This window comes from Mustela nivalis (assembly GCF_964662115.1).
Source record: "Mustela nivalis genome assembly, chromosome: 6".
Classification (NCBI taxonomy): domain Eukaryota; kingdom Metazoa; phylum Chordata; class Mammalia; order Carnivora; family Mustelidae; genus Mustela; species Mustela nivalis.
Genome location: NC_139025.1, coordinates 155975170 through 155996950, shown reverse-complemented (window position 1 = coordinate 155996950; position 21781 = coordinate 155975170).

Here is a 21781-nt window from a genome sequence, read left to right as displayed (position 1 = left end):
ACCTTAGGCATAGTCCAGAAGTCAGCGCTGGACACCTTGCCTTGTGGTCCTTGGTCAAACTATGCCTGCAGCCAAAGCGGGAGCCAGTGAGGGAAGTCATAAAAGAGGGGGGAGAGGTTTTAGAGCAAGTGAAAGAGGAATCTCGTGGAGAGTCGCTCCGAAGCTCTAATATTGATAGTGAAAGCTCCGAAGGGCTCTCTGAGGATGAGCTAGAAGACATAGCTGCGCAGGAGAAGGTAAAAGAAGAGGAAAAGCTAAAAGAGGAAGAACTGAGGAAACTTTTGATTCAGTTGAGAGAGAAAGAGGAAGAGATTCAAAAGGCTACAGCGCAGTTAAAATTAAAAGAGGAAGTAGGGGATAAACCTGACACCACAGCGCCATCTCCTGGTCCGACAGGACCACCCCCTTATAGGCCCGCCTGTTCGGGGCGTGTCGATGTCCTGCTTGCATAGCAGAAAATTGGAGGGAGGTACTCGGTCCAGGAAAAGGGTTTTTTCCTGTTATGGAAGATCAGAACCAGCAGAGGTATCATCAGCCCTTAGACTTTAAACTGGTAAAACAGCTTAAAGAGGCGGTTATGCAATATGGGCCACAGGCTGCTTTCACCATTTCCCTGGTGGAGGCTGTGGGGAGCCTATACCTTACTCCTGAAGATTGGGGAAATCTAGCTAAAGCTGTATTGTCAGGAGGACAATATTTAGAGTGGAAAATACAAAATCAGGATAATTGCCAAGAGACAGCAAGGAGGAATGCAGCAGCAGGAAATCCCCAGTGGAATTTAGACATGTTGACAGGCACCGGACCCTATCTGGGATCCCAAGCGCAAAGCCAATATCCACCTGGGGCTTATCATCAAATAGCTGCAGCTCCAACAAGGGCTTGGAGAACCTTACGAGGGGCTGGAGCCTTACAAGGGCAACTATCTAAAGTGCTACAGGGGCCAAATGAGCCTTACACTGATTTTGTGGATAGGTTAATGCAAACGGCAGGAAGAGTGTTCGGGGACGTGGACACGGCCATGCCGCTGGTTAAACAGCTAGCCTTTGACAATGCAAATAAATGGTGCAGAGAAGCCATCCGACCATGGAAGGCTAAGGATTTATCTGTTTATATTAAAGTTTGCAGAGACATTTCAGGGCAAGTCATTCAAGGGCAGGTTATGGCCGCTGCATTTGCACAAGCCCTGCAAGGCACAGGAGCAAGACCCAAAGGATGCTTCCTGTGTGGCCAAGAAGGCCACCTCAAGAGGGACTGCCCTCAAAGAAAAACGCAATATCAAGGTCAAGGGCAGATAAAAACAGTTAAGTTTGTGAAGCCTGGTGAAGCGGCTAGCGGTAAATCTCCAGGATATCCCAAGGTGCAGAAAAGGAAACCACTGGGCTGGTGAATGCCGCACTGTGATTGATAAAGAAGGCAACCCATTACCCCCTAATAATTGGGGCGAGTCAAAAAACGGACGGCCGGGCCCATCCCCCCGGGGCCCGAATCAAATGTACGGGGCGGTCATAACTCTGCCCCAGATGGCGCGGCAACTTTACCCGCCAACAGACCAAGGCAAGCAACTGCAGGATCTGCAGGACTCGACATCTGTGCAACCTCCAGACTGGTCCTAACGCCAGACATGGGAGTGCAGATGGTTCCCTCTGATCTAGCGGGAGGCCCCCCAGAGGGAACCGTGGGGTTGCTTATAGGGAGGAGTTCCTCTACCTTAAAAGGTTTAATTGTTCATCCAGGAGAGATTGATCCAGATTTTACTGGAGAGGTTAAAATCTTGGTTTCTTCCCCAAAGGGTATAACAGTCATTAACCCTGGAGAAAGAATTGCTCAGCTCTTGATTTTGCCTAGTAAGCATGATAACTATGCATCTACGGGTCTTCAAAGACAAGGAGGGTTTGGGTCGACAGGGGATTCTTTAGCATGCTTAACTATGGATATGAAACATAGGCCTATGTTACCCTTAAAGATAAGGGGAAGGAAGTTCTATGGACTATTGGATACAGGAGCTGACAAAAGCATCATTAACCAAAGATGACTTGCCAAAATATTGGGCATTAGTAAAAGCAAATCAGACTCTCAGAGGTCTTGGGGTGGCCACGAGCCCAGACCTTAGTGCCTCTTCATTAGAGTGGGAGGATGAGGAAGGACATAGAGGAGTTTTCCAGCCCTATGTGCATGCCCTTCCAGGAACCCTTTGGGGAAGAGACGTCTTGGAACAAATGGATATTGTGATAACCACAGAGAAATTATATAGTGATCCTGCAAAGCATATAATGGAGAATATGGGATATAAACCAGGAGAAGGACTAGGAAAGCAAAGGCAAGGAGACCCTAGGCTACCATCTATGGGGGGCCAGGGTTTTTACCAGTGGCCACTGGGGCAATAAGAATTAAATGGAAGGACGATACGCCTCGGTGGGTGCCTCAGTGGCCGCTGACAAAAGAGAAATTGATGGCAGCTAGAGAACTTGTCCAAGACCAATTGAAGGAGGGTCATTTGCGGGAATCCACATCTCCTTGGAACACTCCTATATTTGTCATAAAGAAAAAGTCAGGTAAGTGGAGGCTGTTGCATGATCTCCGACAAATAAATGATCAAATGCAGATAATGGGACACATCCAGTTGGGGTTTCCCGTGGTCACGGCATTACCAAAAAACTGGCCGTCTATAGTTATTGACATCAAAGATTGTTTTTTCTCCATACCCCTACATCCAGAAGATTCAGAGAGATTCACATTTACCCTCCCATCTGTTAATCATGCTGAGCCTGATCAGAGGTATGAGTGGATCGTCCTGCCACAAGGGATGGCTAATAGCCCTACTATGTGTCAATTGTATGTCAAAAATGCCCTTCAGCCGCTCCGGGAAAGGTACCCACATGTTCATTGTTATCACTACATGGATGATACATTACTTTGTGGAGAGGATCCTCAAACACTCCCTGAGGCATTAACTTACATGCAACAACAACTGGCATCATGGGGGTTGGTCATCTCCCCAGAGAAAATTCAAGCAGGAAACCTGAAGGAATATTTAGGTCTGAGGGTTTCAGACACGATGATATCACCCCAGAAAATGAGCATACGAAAGGATCACCTTAAAACCCTAAATGATTTCCAAAAACTCCTAGGAGATATTAACTGGATAAGACCATATATTAAAGTCACCACAAGTGAATTACAGCCTTTATTTGATATTCTATGTGGGGATCCAGGTTTAGATTCTCCTAGATCCCTCACCCCCGAGGCTGTTAAGACTTTAAATTTGATTGAAGAGAGAATGTGTAATACTACTGCAGATAGATGTAACCTTGCAGATCCAGTGATGGCTACAGTCATCCCATCGCCAGGCTCACCTACAGGAGTGCTCTGGCTAGGAGGGCCTCTCCAGTGGGCTTACTTCCCACATAATCTCTCCCGTGCTGCTACTACATGTCCAAATGCTGTTGCTAGCTTAACTGCCAAAGTCATAAGGATGTGTCTTAGCATTCTTGGACGATTACCTGATACTTGCATTATTCCCTATGATAAGGGTCAAATGAATATCCTTGTAAATTCCAATGATGACTGGGCTATTTTAGTGACTTCTTACCCTGTAAAGTTTGATAATCACTATCCTTCTCATCCTCTAATTGACTTCTGTAAAGAAACATATTTCATATGGCCAAAGGTATGTCGCTTAGAACCTTTAGCAGGAGCTACCACTGTTTTCACTGATGGAAGCTGGAACGGGTGCGTATGTTATAGATGGACACGTAACACCTGTGGTGGTACCGGCAGACACAGCACAGAGGACAGAATTGCTGGTAATTACTGTGGTCCTACAGTCATTTGCAGACACACCCCTCAACATAATGTCAGACAGCAAATATGCAGTCGCTGTTACTCGCTCGATAGAAACAGCTATTATTTCTCCATCTCAGGCTTCCATTTCCTTATTATTATCAGACCTAAGAAACATCATAAGAGCCAGATACACACCCTTTTATATTGGCCATGTTAGAGCTCATTCGGGGCTGCCCGGGCCTTTGACAGAAGGAAACAATTTAGCAGATGTCAATGCAAAGTTTGATCTCTGTTGTACTGTAGAAGAGGCAAAACGTTACCATCAGAAATGGCATGTGAACGCTGATACTTTGAAGATCCGTTTCAAAATATCCAGAGCCAACGCGTGGGATATCGTTCAAAGTTGTGGTAATTGTTCTGTGCATCTTCCTATGCCCTCTTGGGGCATTAACCCCAAAGGTCTGCTCCCCAATCACTTGTGGCAAATGGATGTAACCCATATTCCATCCTTCGGGCTTCAGAGATACTTACATCTATCTATAGACACTTGCTCAGGAGTAGTAGCAGCCACACCAATGAGAGGAGAAAATGTTAAAAATGTAATAACCCATTGCTTACGAAGCTTTGCATGCTGGGGTATACCTAAATGACAATGGTGGGCGCCTGAGTGGCTCAGTGGGTTAAGCCGCTGTCTTTGGCTCAGGTCATGATCTCAGGGTCCTGGGATCGAGTCCCGCATCGGGCTCTCTGCTCAGCAGGATGCCTGCTTCCTCCTCTCTCTCTCTCTCTCTGCCTACTTGTGATCTCTCTCTGTCAAATAAATAAATAAAATCTTTTAAAAAAATAAAAATAAAAATAAAAAGACAATGGTCCTGCTTATACATCTGAAACTTTCAAGAGCTTTTTAGCCTGCTATGGCATTCAACATAGCACAGGAATACCCTATAATCCACAAGGGCAAGGAATAGTGGAGAGAGCCCACTTGACTTTCAAAACCACATTACAAAAAATAAAAAGAGGGGGAGTAGGGGAAGAGCATACCAACCAATCCCAGAGATCTCACCGATGTAGTCACATTCATTTTAAATTTTCTAACGCTGGCCTCTGATGGCCTGTCCACCGCAGAAAGGCACTGGGGCCAGCGTAAGCAATCACAGATGATGGTTAAATGGAAAGATACCCTTACCGGGATATGGAGAGGCCCGGACCCGGTGCTCCGATGGCACCGAGGATCTCTCTGTGTTTTTCCACAGGATGCTGCAACTCCTGTGTGGGTCCCTGAGAGGCTCACGAGGATGGTGGCGATGAAGCCTGTGGATGGCAGCGGTGATGGAGCCTATGGATGGCGGCGGCGATGATCCTGAGCAGGGGGAGTGCGGTAGAGGCGAACCAACAGCAGATGTGGGCGCTGGTGAAGGCCTGGCCCATCCCGATGCCACTGACGAATGAGTCTGAGATCCTCCCTCCTATCTTCACCACCAATGCTACTACTGGAGTGCCATGGATAGAAGGGTCTAAAGATGGGAAAGCTTTAAACAATTTTACGTCCCAGCTATCTGGAACCCTTGGCTTTACTTCCCAAGTGATTTGGGGAAACATATCAAATTTGCCATGTGTCCGCCTGGGAAATCGAACGTTAGGGTTCTTTCGGTATCGTAACAGCAGTAATTCCGGTCATGCCATCACTATTTCGGGCTTAGCCTCTCGGCTTAAATCTAAGGCCGAATACAACCACAGTGTGCCAACTAATACAAGAAGGGGGTTTGCCTGCCAATCCCCCGGAGAATGGCCCCCTGTTTGGAGCAGGTGCCACAACAGTTTATCCGGAGTATGGGTTGGGAGAGGGTTTTCCTTCAGCCCAAAGTTTCCTACGTACTCCAACACCACTTTTAAGGGCTATAATTACACATACCAGAGGCCTACGCAGGGTGTATCAGCAAATCCTTTTGACAAATGGCTGTTGTGTAACTCTGCTTATGCCTATACAGGACTTGAAGCGCTGCATTTTCTTAATGGCTCTTCCTGGAAAATTTGTACGTTTAGTTATAATGCCAGCACTACTTTTGAAAAGTCTGTGAACGTTAGCTGTGGTGCTGGACCGAATATAACGTTCGCGCCTACCCCTGCCTGTGTAAAGCCCCCTTTCTTCTTTATAGTATTCAATGCCTCCATCGTGAACAATACCACTCTTAATTGTACTGATGACAGTTGCTGGTTATCAAAGTGTTGGAACAGCTCAACAGGGGACTCAGCCTTGATAACAAGGATACCAACGTACATCCCTATGCCAGTGATGATTAACACAGACGAGCTGCCTGTGTTGCTGCGACCTAAAGGAGACTTTGGTATTACAGCCGCAATCGTGGCCGCAATAGCAGCCTCGGCAGCAGCGGCTACAGCAGCAGCTATAGCCTTGACAACATCCGTGCAGACTGCCACAGCACTCAATAATATAACGGGACTACTAGCGGAAGCACTGGCAACCCAGGAACAGATCAATGGACATTTACATGTGGGGATTCTGATTGTAAATCAGAGAGTAGATTTAATACAAGAACAACTGGACATTTTAGAGGGACTTTTAGCGGTGGGATGTATAAGCAACATGAAGGGAATCTGTGTTATGCCAGTAGAGTATCATAATTTCACCCGAGCTGCTAATATTTCTAGAGAGTTGGTAAAATGCTCAGTGGGACTTGGACCGCCCAATTCCATAATCTGACATGGCTGCTTAGATCCCAAATTGTAAGCTTAAATGCCACCAAAGTGTCCCTGGCTTCTGTGAGAGACTGGGTAAAATTTTTCCAAAGCTCATTGTCCTTCTTGAAAGGAATGGTAGGCATAGGGGTATTTTGTGCCCTTATGGTGGGAGCGTCCATATTTATGCTAAGATACCTCTGTCATCTAGGCCGCCAACAACGACAACAATGAGATATGATTGTACAGGCTATGCTGGCCCTCGAGGCTGGTACCTCCCCCCAAATATGGCTCAGCATGCTGTACTGGTAGTCAAAGACGGGTAAGACTGGCCCTGCATCCATAGCAACCTAAGACAGGGGCTCCTCGACCAGGGGGAGTGCCCGATGACGGGTAAGCATGGAATGTAGGGGTCGGCAACCTAAGACAGGCACGGTCTCCGCCATATAAAAAAGAAAAGGGGGAGCTGTCGGGGGCAGCTATGTACATAGCATGCAACGTGGTGCTTGCGCCTTCGGCCAAGCAGAGGATCTGCACACCACCGGAAGAATGATTGGCTATGCCCAGAACAGGAAGACCGTGGACACTGCATGCTCTCTGTCGTGCTAAAGCGCTGATCATGCTTCCTTTCACGTGCACAGCTTGCTGACTGGAGGAAAGGGGATATAAAAGGGAAAGATCTCCGGGTGAAAAAAAGAAATAAAAAAGAGACTGGTAAGCTTGTTACTCCTGGTCTCCTGGTCATTCTTGCTGGCGAGAGCGACACCCTATGACCCAGCAATGGCACTACTGGGTATTTACCCTAAAGATACAAATGTAGTGATCCAAAGGGGCACATGCACCCGAATGTTTATAGCAGCAATGTCCACAATAGCCAAACTATGGAAAGAACCTAGATGTCCATCAACAGATGAATGGATCAAGAAGATGTGGTATATATACACAATGGAATACTATGCAGCCATCAAAAGAAATGAAATCTTGCCATTTGCAACAACATGGATGGAACTAGAGCGTATCATGCTTAGCGAAATAAGTCAAGCAGAGAAAGACAACTATCATATGACCTCCCTGATATGAGGAAGTGGTGATGCAACATGGGGGCTTAAGTGGGTAGAAGAAGAATAAATGAAACAAGATGGAATTGGGAGGGAGATAAGCCATAAGTGACTCTTAACTTCACAAAACAAACTGAGGGTTGCTGGGGGGAGGGGGATTGGAAGAAAGGGGGTGGGATTATGGACATTGGGGAGGGTATGTGCTTGGGTGAGTGCTGTGAAGTGTGTAAATCTGGCGATTCACAGACCTGTACCCCTGGGGATAAAAATATATGTTTATAAAAAAAATAAAATAAATTATTTAAAAAAAAAATCCCTTCAAATCAGCATAAGAAAAGTACAAACATCTCAGCAAAACCTGTGCCGAGAGTATGGGAGAAGAAAAGTGCTGAGACCAAGAAAGAGTCATGAAACAAAAATGCACCTGGGAGCACCTGGCTGGCTCCGTCGGAAGAAAGTGCCCATCTCGACCCTGGGGTCACGGGTTTGAACCCCACACTGGGTGTGGAGATTACTAAAAATGAACAAACTTGCCTGAAGCAGGTTACTGAAAGCTCCAGGTGACAGGATCCCCAGAGGGATACAGGAAGACTGCATCCCAGGAGGCAGGACTTCCCTGAAGGTGAAGAGTCCCTGGCAGCTGGGAGGGGGTGGGTCCCAGGAGGCCCCTCACACCATCTGCCCTCAGGCTCCCACCAGGTGCAGCCCCCCGGGACCTTCCCCCACACCCGAGAGGGTTCTGACTGGCTGACTTCTAGGACATCCTGCCACGTGGTCATCATGCCCGGGCTCTTGGCAACACCCCTGATTTGTGGCCTCTGTGATCATTTGCAGCTCATGTCACTCGAAGAGTCTTATCTGTCCCCTCCCCTTGCCCTCCAGGACCACAGCCCAAGCCTCCCTGTCTTGGATGTGCTGACCAATGCCATCCTTGTCAAATGCCAAATCTAAGGGGGAGATGGTCTTTTACCATTAAATGTAAAAATGAAGGTAAAATACTCTCCAGCTAAATTAAAAATGATAATTTTTTGCCAACAGACACCTATGCCCACAAATAATAAGAGAAGGTGCCAGTGTGGCTCAGTCGTTAAGCGTCCAACTCTTGATCTCAGCTCAGGGCCTATTTTTTTTTTTTTTAGATTTTATTTTATTTATCTCACAGAGAGTCTCTTTTGAGAGAGAGCACACACGCACAAGGAGTGAGAGAGACAAGCAGGGTCCCCGCTGAGCAGAGAGCCCGATGCGGGGCTCGATCCCAGGACCCTGAGATCACGACCTGAGCCGAAGGCAGAGGCTTTAACCCACTGAGCCCCCCAGGCGCCCTTCAGCTCAGGTCTTGATCTCACAGTTGTACGTTCAAGACCGGTATCAGGGTCGATGCTGGGCATGGAGGCAACTTTTTAAAAAAGAGAGAAATAAAGAAGAAATTCTTCAATCTGAAATCAAGTGAGCCCAGATAATAAAACGAGAATGCGTAAGAAGACAACACGAATAAGGGAAATTATATGATCATAAGATACTGTAAATGGATGTTTGTTCTCTTATCTTGACTTTATTTTTTTAAGGTCTTAGTTTTTAAATAACCTCTACACCCAAGGTGGGATTCAAACTTACAAGGCTGAGATCAAGAGTTGCACAGCCCATCAACTGAGCCAGCCAGGCGCCCCCCCCAAATTGGCTTTTAAAGTAATTATAGAAATATCTATCAATAATTGTACCTTAGAGGACAGAGAAATATAATGAAATCTGCAAATCAGCACCTGACGAATGACTAATGGGCCAGAGACCTGAAGGGACACACACAACTACAAGCCACGTAGCAAGAGCACCCTGGGGAAGTGAGATCATCTGATCTCAAAAATTGCCATAATATGCAAAATATCCAATTTTCAACAAATTTAAAGCCTATGAAAATAAATAAGAAAGCATGCTTCCTCTGCAATAAAAAGAAAAGGTAAAAGTCGCTTAAGCAGTCCCAGCTGGGCTTTAACATTTTTAAATTAAAGGCCATCGACCTCCTCAAAAACCTACAGGAAACCATTCCGGCTCACACCCACGGCACTCTCCGAGGGAAAGGCAGGAGGAAAAGGCAGGTAGGCAGCCGGAGCAGAGGACGGCTGGGAACTCTGCGAATGTATGAAAGCCACGAATGGAAACACTCCGTTGAGAAGGAGGGCGCATCAGACCCCAAGCAGGCTGAATCAGAGGGACGCACACCCAAACTGCCGAGATTAGGTCAGAAATCAGGTCCTTCCCGTCAGAGGCGGTGCGGTCCGGGTCAGCGTGCGGAGTGGGAGCTCAGACAAGACAGACCCACACCGACCCCACCCCCGTCCTCGGAATGCGGTTTCCACCGGCCTCTCTGCTGCCAGGGAGGGGGACGTGGTGGTGAGAGCCAGGGCCGCAGACGCAGCAGGCCCAGGGCAGGTGCAGGACACCCCCGCCTGCCATCCCGGAAGACAAGCCCCAGGGGAAGCTCCCTCCACCATGGGTAAACCTGAGGCCCACCAGGGTTCCTGGAGGCTCCGCCCCTGATGACTGCTGGTTTCAGTTCAGGTTGTAAGATGGAGCCCCGTGTTGGGCCCCGCACTGGGTGTGGCGGCTGCTTGAGGCTCGCTCTCTCCCTCTGCCTCTCCACCTGCTCATGCACATGCCCCCCCCCTCTCTTTCTCTCTCTTTGAGAGAGAGCCTGCCACCTACCAACCTGCAGTGGCCTCTTTCTAGTCTCTCCCCGTCCTGCTCCGAGGGGTTTCAGATCACACCTGGGAAGCTGGCAGAGAGAAACCAACCAGAGAGTGCGGACCCCTGAGCCGGGCTGTACTCACAGCTGTGCTGGGGGGAGCCCCCAGGACCACCAGTTCCCACCTCCTGCATCCTGGTCACCCTGAAGCCACCCACGCCAGTCCTCTGTGCTCGCAAGACCAGCCCTGCCATGACCTGACCATTTGAGTCCCCGGATGTGTGTTGCACTAGCCTTGTCAGGAAACCACAGGAAGGACAGCTGGGCTGGGCCTCAGGGATGCCTGGGCCGGGGGTCGTCCACACAGTCTGGGTCTCCGCCTCAGGCTGCGATTCAGCCTCATTCCCTCCGAGCCACTCCTCCAACGGGACTCGGGTATCTTCCTGGCTCTGCGCCCCCAAGAAAGAACACGCCTCTCTCCATGAGTTCCTCTTCAGAGAAATGGGAGGTACGCTTTCGGGCCTGGGGGGTCCAGCTGGGGCTGCATGGCCGGGATGGCAGCGTGGCCAGCCCCCCAGGGTCGTATGGGGTAGAGCGGAGGCACATCGGCCCGCAGGGCTCCCACAGTTCTGGAGGCCAGCAAGGGAGGGTTCACACGAAGCCTCGCCCCTGGGCTTATAGGCCATCCTACTGTGCGCTCACATCACCGCTGTGTCTCTGCGGGGTGGACAGGGAGAGCGCGCACACGTGAGCCCTGAAGTCTCTTTTTACAAGGAGGCTAACCCGGGTCACCTGGGCGGCTCAGTCAGTTAAGCGTCTGACTCCTGATCCCAACTCTGATCTTGATCTCAGGGTCCTGAGTTCAAGCCCCATCTTGGGCTCCATGCTGGGGTGTGGGGTATACCTTAAAAAAGAAAAAGAGAGTTATAAGGACACTGATCCTGACAAGGCCCCAAACGAACGACCTCCTTTAACCTCAATTCCTTCCTTGGAAGCCGCACTGGGGCTTAGAGCTTCCACTGGCGGATTTGGGGAGGGACATGAACAGTCCGTAATAGTAGGCAAACGATGCACCCGCAGAAGGGGGTTCAGCCGCCAAGAAGGGGGCAGACAAAACTGCAGACGTGCCCACTGTCTCGAGGCCAGCCCCCAGCCCCACAGCCACACCGGCCGCTGAGCTGACCGCGGGGCTCTCTGAATGCTGACGTGAACAGCTGCCCGGGCCGGCGTGCTGAGACCCCCGGCGCCTGGCACCCCCCAGCACAGCCCAGCCCTGGAAGAGCTCCCCGGGTCGCACCGCTGTGTCCCCTCCCCGCAGGCCCTTCCCCCCGCCCCCAGCCACCTGTGAGGAGTCCAGGGCCTTGGTACCCCTGTCCTTGGAAGGAAAGGACGGGATTCCTCAGCAGCCATGAGCCGGCCTGTGGTCTCCCAGGATGAAGGGCGAGGCTCTCCAGATGAAAGGGCTCCACGAACTGCTCAGCCCGGTGAAGAAGACAGACTTAAAGCACGCCAGTGGGAAATCCCAGAAATTCGAGGATAGAAAATCCTGAAATGTTTCAGAAAGAAAAACAGGTCCCATATAAAGAACCAAGACCCAGTGTGACACAGCCTTCTCCAGGACAGCACTGAGTAAACATGGAGGTGGGGGGCGGCGGCCTCCGCTGGGTCACCGGGGGCGGCGACGACATTCCCCAATTTCATGTCCTTGGATTGACTGACCTTCCATGCGCTCTTTCCTGGGAAGTCACTGGAAGAGGAGTTCTAACCAAACGGGACGACGCCGGAGAGACAGAGGACCCAGGGTCCAGGCTGTAAGCGATCCATGGAGCAGGGCACGCCGGAAACTCGCGGCGGCAGCTCAGCCCAAGGCGGAGGGAGCAGCCAGTCGGGCCTGGAGCCAGAGGACGGAGGGGCGGAGGGAGGCTCAGAGAGACCCATGGGGCTGGGAGAGGACCCACCGCGTCTCAGTGTTTGGGCTCTTACGGGGCCGACTACTATGATCTCTCACTTGAGCAATCAGTTGGAGCATTTGGAAAACATATGATAACATACAAGGAAAGCTAAGCACGCGAAGCGGGAGGAATCCAAGGAAATTTTTAGTTCTAGAGAGGAACCAACCACCATGCAGTGCTTGGGTAAGGAGGGAGCCCCGCAGCGGCTGCAAGACACAAATGCCATGGTTTCCCCAAGACTGGGATCCAGCAGGACGGGCAGGAGGGAAGCAAGAAAACTGGTAAGAACCTGTAAGGGAGTAAGTCCTGTCAAAAAATATCAAAAACAAAAACAAAAACAAACTAGGCACCTGGATGGTTTAGTTGGTGAAGTGTCTGCCTTCAGCTCAGGTCGTGATCCCGGGGTCCTGGGATCGAGCCCTACATCGGGCTCCCTGCTCAGCGGAGAGCCTGCTTCCCCCTCTGCCTCCCCTCCTCCTTGTGCTTCTCGCTCACATGCTCTCTCTCAAATAAACCAATAAAATATCTAAAAAAAATTAAATATTGCAACAAACAGAAATTAGTTCTAATTTTTTAGAAATAAGGTCATGCATTCCAGAGCAAAGAGCAAGCTGAGTTAAAGGATGGCCTCTCGGGATTTGGACTCCCGGGTCCAAAGCAGAAGAACGGAGGAAAGGCTGTTTGATGTCAGCTTTGATTGTGCTGGATTTTTTAAAAGTCTGCGAATGTGTTACCTTGATCAGACTTAAATATGTTAAAGCAAAAAACAATTGCCAAACCTAAAGAAAATCACAAATCTATCCAGACCAGTCTTTTTCAGAGGAGGTCACCAGCGTTCAGAGGGGTAAATGGACTTGCCCAACCTCCCACAGCAAATCCCTGGTGTAACTTGACCTAAAATCCAAAGCTAAGTGCTTTTCTAGGCCCTCCAGGCTCTCCAGGCAATCCCCCGCCCCCAGAACCCTGTCTTGGGAACTGGTACCAGCCGCAAAGACAACATAAGAGGACATGCATGAGCACCCCACTTAGCCTGACACCCACATTCCCAGGAAGCTGGGGAGAACCAGTCGTCGGTCTGAGAGTACCTGCCCCGCCCCTGTCTTTCTCCTTCCCCATCCCGTCTCAGCACCAACCTCAGTGGAAGGTCTGGGAAGAGAAGGGAATCTGAGGTGCTTCTCACTAAGGTGTAAATGACTGATGTACAACCCCAGTAAGATTTTTATTTGATCAAAACATAAATGCAAAAAGCTTGATGGACCGGATGCCAGGGAGGAGGAGGAAGATAAGGGGAGCCTACCCAGGAGGCAGGAGGAAGTTGGGGGCTGTGAGAAGGGTAGATTTTGCTCAGCAAACAAATTGCTTTTAAAGTCCTGCTTCATCCGTTTCCGGGGCGCTTCCCCGGGCCCGGAGCCCGTCCCTGCAGAGCCGAGCCCAGCCCTAAGGAGATGCTGTTTGCAGCCCAGCCCCACCGCGGAGCAGCGGAGACTCCGGGCGCACACCGTGCGTGGCGCACACACAGCTCGGTCAGACGCCCGAGGAGGGCGCCCGGTCCTTGCTGAGGCCAAGAGCGCGCGCCCCTCGGTCCTGCGGCGCGACCACCCGCTTCCCCGCGCGCGAGGCTGGAGACGTGCAGAGCGGCCTCCGCGCCCCGCACACGGTCGGGGCTTGGGGGCTTCCTTTCCCGTCCCTCCTCGCTCTCCCAGGGTTCTTGAAGGGCAGGGGACGGGGACGGGGACGGGGAGTGGTGCGCGGAGGCTCCCCACCTGCTCCCCAGCCCGCCTCCCAGCCCCCCCACCCCCGCGTGAAGGGCGGAGCGCGGCGGCCGCGGCCTGTTCCCCACACGGCCGGCAGGTGGCAGCAGAGCCGCGCGGCAGCGGAGGGACCCGCGGAGCCTGCGCGGGCGGGGGTGGGGGTAGGGGCGGCCTCGGACTCCGCGCTCGGCGGGGTGGGGGTCCCGGGGGGTCCCGGGGGGCCCCGCGGCGCGTGTACACACACACACACACACACACACAACCCCCCACCCCCACCACACGGCTCCTCGGGCCAGAGGCTTCTGGGCGGGGGTGATCCCGAGACCCGGGGTGACGGGGCCCAGCACCCAGGGCACGACCGGCGCCCCACCCCCGCCCGCAAACCCGAAGTCCGTCCCTCCCCCCGGCCGCGGTGTCTCCCGCGTCCGAGTCTGTCTTTTGCAGGCCCGGCCTGCTGGTCCCGCGGCACCGCTGCAGCCGCGCAGAGCTCCGGCCCGCACGGCGGGGTCCAGCCTCCGGGCAGGGTCGGCGTTTCCCCGGACAGCAGCGGCCTCCCTCCCGCAGGCTGCGGCCCGCAGTGCCTCCCGCGCCGGTGCCCCGGGCGTCCTGGTTCACCGACCTGCGGACGGGCGAGTCCCGTCCAGCCTCTTCCGACAGGTGCGAGCTCATCCCGCTGCTCTGCTCCGCCCCAAACTAGCCGCTGACCCTGCCCCCGGCCTCGGAGACCCTGACCCCGCGCCGGGAGGGCTCGGACTTTTCTCAGGTGCAGTGTCGGTGCATCCGCCGACATCCAAGTGATGGGAGCTACCGGGGGCTCGACAGTGAGAATCGCGCCCCGCAACGTGTTTCCCGTCGGGTCCTGCCGGTTAATAACGCACGCGGCCGCATCACTCACACCCGCCGCAAAACGCTATGAATTTCAGTCCTAATCTAAGATCTGACTTAGACATTCGGATTTATCTGAATGAAGTAGGTAAGGGAGAAATAAAATTGCTCCTACTGGAACTTTTCTCACTAAGAGTCTCCTAGTCACAAGTATCTGCGTTAGCAAGAGGAAAACCGGGCCTTGAACATACAAAATCGTAAACTGTCATTTCTAGTGACTAGTGACAAGACTGTCCATGCGAAGTGTACCTGACGGGGAGGCACACGTGTCTCGAGTGTCCAACCTGGTGGCTTCTTATGTGTGTGGACCCGTGCAGAGTCCACGCAGGTCACCATATGGAACGTTCCCATCACCCCAGAAGGCCCTTTAATGCCCCCTGACCTCCAGCACCAGAGATTAGTTTTACCTTTTTTTTTTTTTTTTTTTTTTTTTTTAGAGTGAGACAGTGTACGCCCTTGGGGAGGGCAGGGAGCTAGACCCCAGGACACTGGGATCATGACCTGAGCCGAAGGCAGACGCTTCACTGACGGAGCCAGCCAGGCGCCCGGTTTTACCTGTTTGTGAACTATACAGGCAGCACGGAGCGGCTGCACTTCTGGAAGGAAGGCCGGCAGAGTGATTATACATCCCTCTGACCTGCCTGAAGACCGAGTTCCTTCTGGGGGCTTTTGGGGCCCCTGGGGTCCGGCTGACAAACACAGTACAAAGATTCAGGAGTGGAGCTCCGTGCTCCCATGCCAGCACTACCACCAAGTTGCTGTGTGACTACAGCCAAATCACTCAACCTCTCTGAACCTGTTTCCTCGTCTGTAAACTGGGGAGAACGCCACCATCGCTTCTGGGCTTGGAGGAGGAGGTCCGAAAGTTCAACTTCACATAAGCCCTTGTCAGTGTTCCACTTACAGCCTCTCTGTCCCCCGCCTGCCAGGGAGCAGTGGGGGCCCAGACAGCAAAGTCACAGGGCAGGGACAAGAGCCAGGGTTCTCCGGGACAGAGAAGCAGAACGGGAAGGAGGGAACAGGAAGGGAGAAGGGCAGAGCCTACTCCGTCGGCTCTCATTAACAGAGCTGCCCCAGGCTCCCCGAGTCCGATCCACTGGAAATAGGGCCCCCCAATGTGTACACTGCAGCAGTCGTTCCCAGGCTTGGGGGGCATGGTGGGCTCCCCAAGACCAGCCACAGGCTCGGTCATTTGCTAGCACGGTTCAGAGGACTCAAAAAGCTGTTTCACCCCAGGTTGTGATCTATTACAGTGTAAGGATGCAGATGGAAACCAGCGAAGGGGAAAGCAGCATGGGACAAGTCCCAGTCGCCAGGGCCCCTTCCTCCCAGGACCATTGTGAGGACGAGAACCATCCTCCCAGCAGCGACCACACCACACATGCTAAGTGTTGTCCACAGCAACGCTCGCCCAACCTTGGGGTCGGGGTCCAGGGCTCAGACATGCACGAAGCTGCTGGGTGACCGACTTTGGCTACTCCCAAGACAAGTCACACGGAGCCAGCAAGGCCCAGGACCCGAGCCGTACAAACTCCTAACAAGCAGGTCTTCCAAGGGCACAGACACACGTGCCGGAAGCTGGCCGAGGGCCAGTCCTTTCTTTGGAATATGCACGGTGTGCACATGCAGGGGTGGGCTGCTCTCCCCGAAACACCCCAGAACCCCCGGGTCACCCAGCACCTCCCCACCCCCCGCACAGAGGGCTCCGCAGGCTCTCCCTCCCAGAAGGACATCCATGCATTGCTGGGGGTTGCCGGCCCCGCCCTCGGTGGAGCAGAAGGCATCCCGCTGAAGCCCCCAAGCCGGGACTGGAAGCAGGGAAGGGGAGGCCCTCCCTAACAGCAGTCTTGTGGCTGGCGAGCCCTGGGGCTCTCGGACGCGTCCAGCAAACGTCCTGGCAGAGGAGGACTCGGGCTAAGAAAGCCAGAGCAGCCCGAGCCAAGGGCCCCAGACGTGGACCACAACAGCTGGGGGTAGCAGGGGCCGTAGGGGCATCCGGGGCAGGCCCGTACCTGGCACGCGGGAAGAGATGAGAACGAAGAGTGGAACTGAGTTCCGACCAGCAGAGCCCATCCCCGGTCCCTGAAGTCCTCCTGCTACACAGAGACTAAAGACTGAATCCAACACTCAGACAAGCCGCCAGCCACCCTCTCCAGCCTGCTCCCTCCTGCCACCTCCAGGAAGCCCTTGGGGGTCACGTCATGTGGGCAACTGTCCTGGGCAGACCCCAGCAGGCTCCAAAGGCCAGCTCGGCCGGGGAAGCCACTTGCCTGGGTTCTGACCCTGGGTCTCAGCACAGCAATGCTACTCGATGACCACTTGGTCTTGGGCCCAGCTGCTTAATCCCATGGAGCCGGGACTTCATCATGCATCAGAGGGGGACTGAGCATAGCACCTTCCGTTAGAGCACAGAGAGCCCCTTCGAGGTTCTGCCGAGCAGGGAAGTGCCTGGCCTCTGTAGAGCACAAAGTAGGCACTGACTGGATGCTGAGGGGCCTTCCTATGCAGAGCCTTAGGCCAGCGGGAACATCTCCTGCTTCCTCTCCAGAAGGCTCTGCTCCCTCCCCACCGCTCACCAGAGAAGCCCGAGGCCTTGGGGGCAGCGGGAGGCGAGGGTGGTGGTGACCAGGCCAGCTGGCGCAGAGCCAGCCAGAAGCAGGCCCAGCACGGAGTGAGTCACCCCAAGACGGAGCGCAGGCACCCAGTTTTCATGGCAAAGCTCCTTTCAGAAGGACTGGGAACATTTTTGGGGTCACCAGATGATTTAGCCACGAAGACACAGAGACAAGAATTAATGTGAGTCCCTGGTCGAGATGTGCCGCCCTCCGAATGGCCCCAGTCCCCGGGGGTGCAGGATGCTCCGCCTGGATCTCCCAGACCCCGCCCCGGAGGGTCCCCACCCCCCGCACCCCTTCCAAAAGCCGTGCTCCCAGGGCTCCGGGGGTACAAGCAGCTGGCTGGGGGACACTGGGGGACCTCACTCCCGCGGTGGGGCCCGGCACCTGTCTGCTTACAGGAGGACCAGGCAGAGGCCCAGGGGGTTGGCCCACGGGGTCGGTCCACGGGCCGTTACTTGCCACCCCTGCCCGGTAGCTCCCAGTCCCTCAGCTGCAAGTCGGGGACGCTCACTGTCCCCCGAGAGGCTGACACCTAACAAGCAGCCAGCGTCGGCTCTCACCTGTGATATGGCTGTGGAGAGAGGTGCTGAGCCGCGGGACAGCGGGCAGGACTTTGGCACCTCTCGCACACAGTAGGGCAAGACACTGCTCTGTGACTTTCATTAGTTACTTAACAGAAATACCTCCTGCTGACAGAGTTTGTGCCTTGGGCCCATTACCTCACCTCATCGTCATGGTCACTCTCCGGGGCGAGGTTTCCAGATCCAGAAGCCAGGCAGACATGCTTGAAGGCTTGGCCATCTTCTATTTTTATTTAATTGTATTATGTTAGTCACCATAAAATACATCATTAGTTTTTGATGCAGTGTTCCAAGATTCCTTGTTTATGCAGCACACCCAGTGCTCCGTGCAATCTGTGCCCTCCTTAGTACCCACCACCAGGCTCCCCCATCCCCCACCCCCTCCCCTCTAAACCCCTCCGTTTGTTTCTCAGAGTCCACAGTCTCTCATGGTTCCTCCCCCCTTCCCTCTGGCTTCCCCCAATTCACTTTTCCTTTCTTTCTCCTAATGTCCTCCATGTTACTCCTTATGCTCCACACAGAAGTGAAATCATATGATAATTGACTCCCTCTGCTTGACTTATTTCACTCAGCAGAATCTCTTCCAGTCCTGTCCATGTTGATACAGAAGTTGGGTATCCATCCTTTCTGATGGAGGCATAATACTCCATAGTGTATATGGACCACATCTTCCTTATCCATTCGTCCGCTGAAGGGCACCTTGGTTCTTCCCACAGTTTGGCAACCGTGGCCATTGCTGCTATGAACATTGGGGTACAGTTGGCCCTTCTTTTTACTCCATCTGTATCTTTGGGGTAAATACCCAGGAGTGCAATTGCAGGGTCATAGGGAAGCTCTATTTTTAATTTCTTGAGGAATCTCCACACTGTTCTCCAAAGAGGCTGTACCAATTTGCATTCCCACCAACTGTGTAAGAGGATTCCCCTTTCTCCACATCCTCTCCAACACACGTTTCCTGTCTTGCTAATTTTGGCCATTTTAACTGGCGTAAGGTGGTAAGGCAACATGGTTTTGATTTGAATTTCTCCGATGGCTAATGATGATGAACATTTTTTCATAATTAAGATCAGAGCAGAGATCAATGAGATAGGAACTAGAGACACAGTAGAACGCATCAACGAAACTAGAAGCTGGTTCTTTTGAAAGAATTACTAAGATCAATAAACCATTGGCCAAACTAATTCAAAAGAAAAGAGAAAGGACCCAAATTAATAAAATTATGAATGAAAAGGGAGAGATCACAACTAACACCAAGGAAGTAGAAACAATCATCAGAAGTTATTATCAACAGTTATATGCCAGTAAGTTAAGCAACCTAGACAAAACGGATGCATTCCTGGAAAACTACAAACTTCCAAGACTGAAACGGGAAGAAACTGACAACCTGAATAGACCAATATCTCATAACGAGATTGAAGCAGTGATCAAAAACCTCCCAAAAAACAAGAGTCTGAGACCCGACAGATTCCCTGGGGAATTCTACCAAACATTCAAAGAAGAAATACCACCTATTCTCCTAAAGCTGTTTCAAAAAATGGAAACAGAAGGAAAACTTCCAGACTTTCTATGAAGCTAGAATTACCCTGATCCCCAAACCGGGCAAAGGGCCCAACCAAGAAGGAGAATTTCAGACCAATATCCCTGAGGAATATGGATGCCAAGATTCTCAACAAGATCCTAGCTAACAGCATCCAACAGTACATTAGAAAGTTTGGCTCATCTTCTTCCAAAAGCCTGTTCTCAACCAGGCACTGCCTATCCCTCCTCCAGTCCCCACTCCCACCCTACCCGGGAGACGTGGACAGGTCTGCGGGTGCTCAGGGGGTGATATTACGGAGTGGACAGGCACAAGCAGGGTTCGGGGTCCTGAGGCGGGCAGGGCAGCCGATAAAACAAAAACAATGATCCAACCCAATACCAGTAGCTCCCCCTGGAACCAGGGAGCTCTACGTCCGGCCTCCCAGACGGGCCCCAGTCCTGTGGGGAGACGACAGGGAGACAGCGTCACCAGCAGCACGGAGGGATCAGCCGCAGTGCAGGGGAGTGGCAGGCGGCCAGGCGGCAGGGGTGCATGCTGATCTTGGGGTGGGGGGCAGCAGGCAGTAAGCACTGTTCAGTTTCCAGTCGGGCGCCTCCTTAAGCTTCCCTCTGAATCTGCGGAGCGCAGCAATGAGTAGTGGAAGGAGTGCTGCTTGTCCGGGGCTGACCGCTGACCAGCTGTGCACTCGGGATACAATGGCTGTACCTCTCTGTGTTTTGCTGTCCTCGGTGCGTCCGTCCCCTTGCAGGGGCTACAGACAGGACCAGATGAATGACAGAGGGAATGTGCCAAGGGAAAGCATTTATTAAGGGGAATCATAAAGCAACTGTCAACAGCATTCAACTCTTCCCCCTTGAAACCCCGAATCTGGCCTCCCAAGGCTATGGGGGTAGGGGTGAGTCTGTCTGATAGCCCAGGTCGGGGGCCGCTACCAGCTGCCCAACAAACCGAGACTTAACTCTGATCACATCTCCAGCAGAGCAAGCCGGCGTGAGAAATGAGCCCCGGAAGCACGGACAATGCTCCCCGAGTCCTGGAGCAGCCGTCCACACCCAGCCAGATGTGGAGCCAGAGGAGGACGGCCTGCTGGGGCCACCTGCCCGGCAGGGTCCACAAGCTGTTTCCCCTGGGGGCGAGGGGCAGCTAATAGTCCCTCTGGTCAAAATGTCAAGTTCCAGTTAATCTATGTAAATGCCGGCGTGCTTGGAGAGCAACAGCAAGGAGGTTCATCGCGGCAGAAAGCCCATCCCTGTGACAAGGTGCAGACCTTCCATCGACAAAGCTCAGACCCCAGCTGGAGCCCTGTCTGCTGAGAGGCTGTCAGGCCTGCTCCCGGGGTCCGCCCTGCCTTGCCCGAGCTGGCTGCCCGGTCCGTTGGTCTCCTCTCGCGGCCTCGCCTCCTAAGGCCCAGCTCCTCTTTGGGTTTGGTCAACTCAGCGGAGAGACTCCACTCCTCTACTTCCAGAAAAACGACAACAAAACAAAAACCCAGGCGCAGAAGGATCCCAGAGAGAAAATTTGAGGACATTTTCCTTGTCAGCCCAGCCATCAACCTTTTTTTTTTTTTTTTTTGCAGAAAACAGATTTTGGTATAGAACTTCTTGGGCTGGAACCCATGCTTCCTCACTTACTAAGGGGGTGACCATCGGGAACCCCTCAGGCACTGGCTTCATCATGTCATCTATAAAATGGGGCCACCATTCTGCACATTAAGGGTTCAGTATGAGCACTAGGTCACATAAATGGCAGGCACAAGTCACCTGCCCATTTCAGTTAGAACTTTTTGTCTCTAAATAGGTTTAAATAGAAGGAATGTGAAGGCTGGCAAAACTGCAAAGTCTTGCAACTGGTTAGGCTTCAGGCAGAGTTTGATCAGGGCGCTGGCTCTGTCTCTTGGCATTTCCTGGGCTCTGCTCTCATCTGAGGAATTTCCTTTCCTGCCCAGGTTCCCTCGTAGGTATAAAATGACTGCCATTGGTCCGGATCTCACAGCTACCCTCTGCAGCCTCCAGAACAAAAAAGCTCCTACATTTTACTCTGATTCTAACACTGAAGACCACGCATCCCCTTCCAACCACTGTGGCTGGGGGCTCCGCCCTGACAGGTTCAAGCCAAGGTGGCAGAGTGCTGGGATTCCCACCAGTACCCCAAGGCCGGGGCTCATCTATGCGGGATCCTGCCTTCTTCCTACCCAGGTGCCCAAAGCCTGGGACGTTTGTCACAGGGAGTGCTCAGT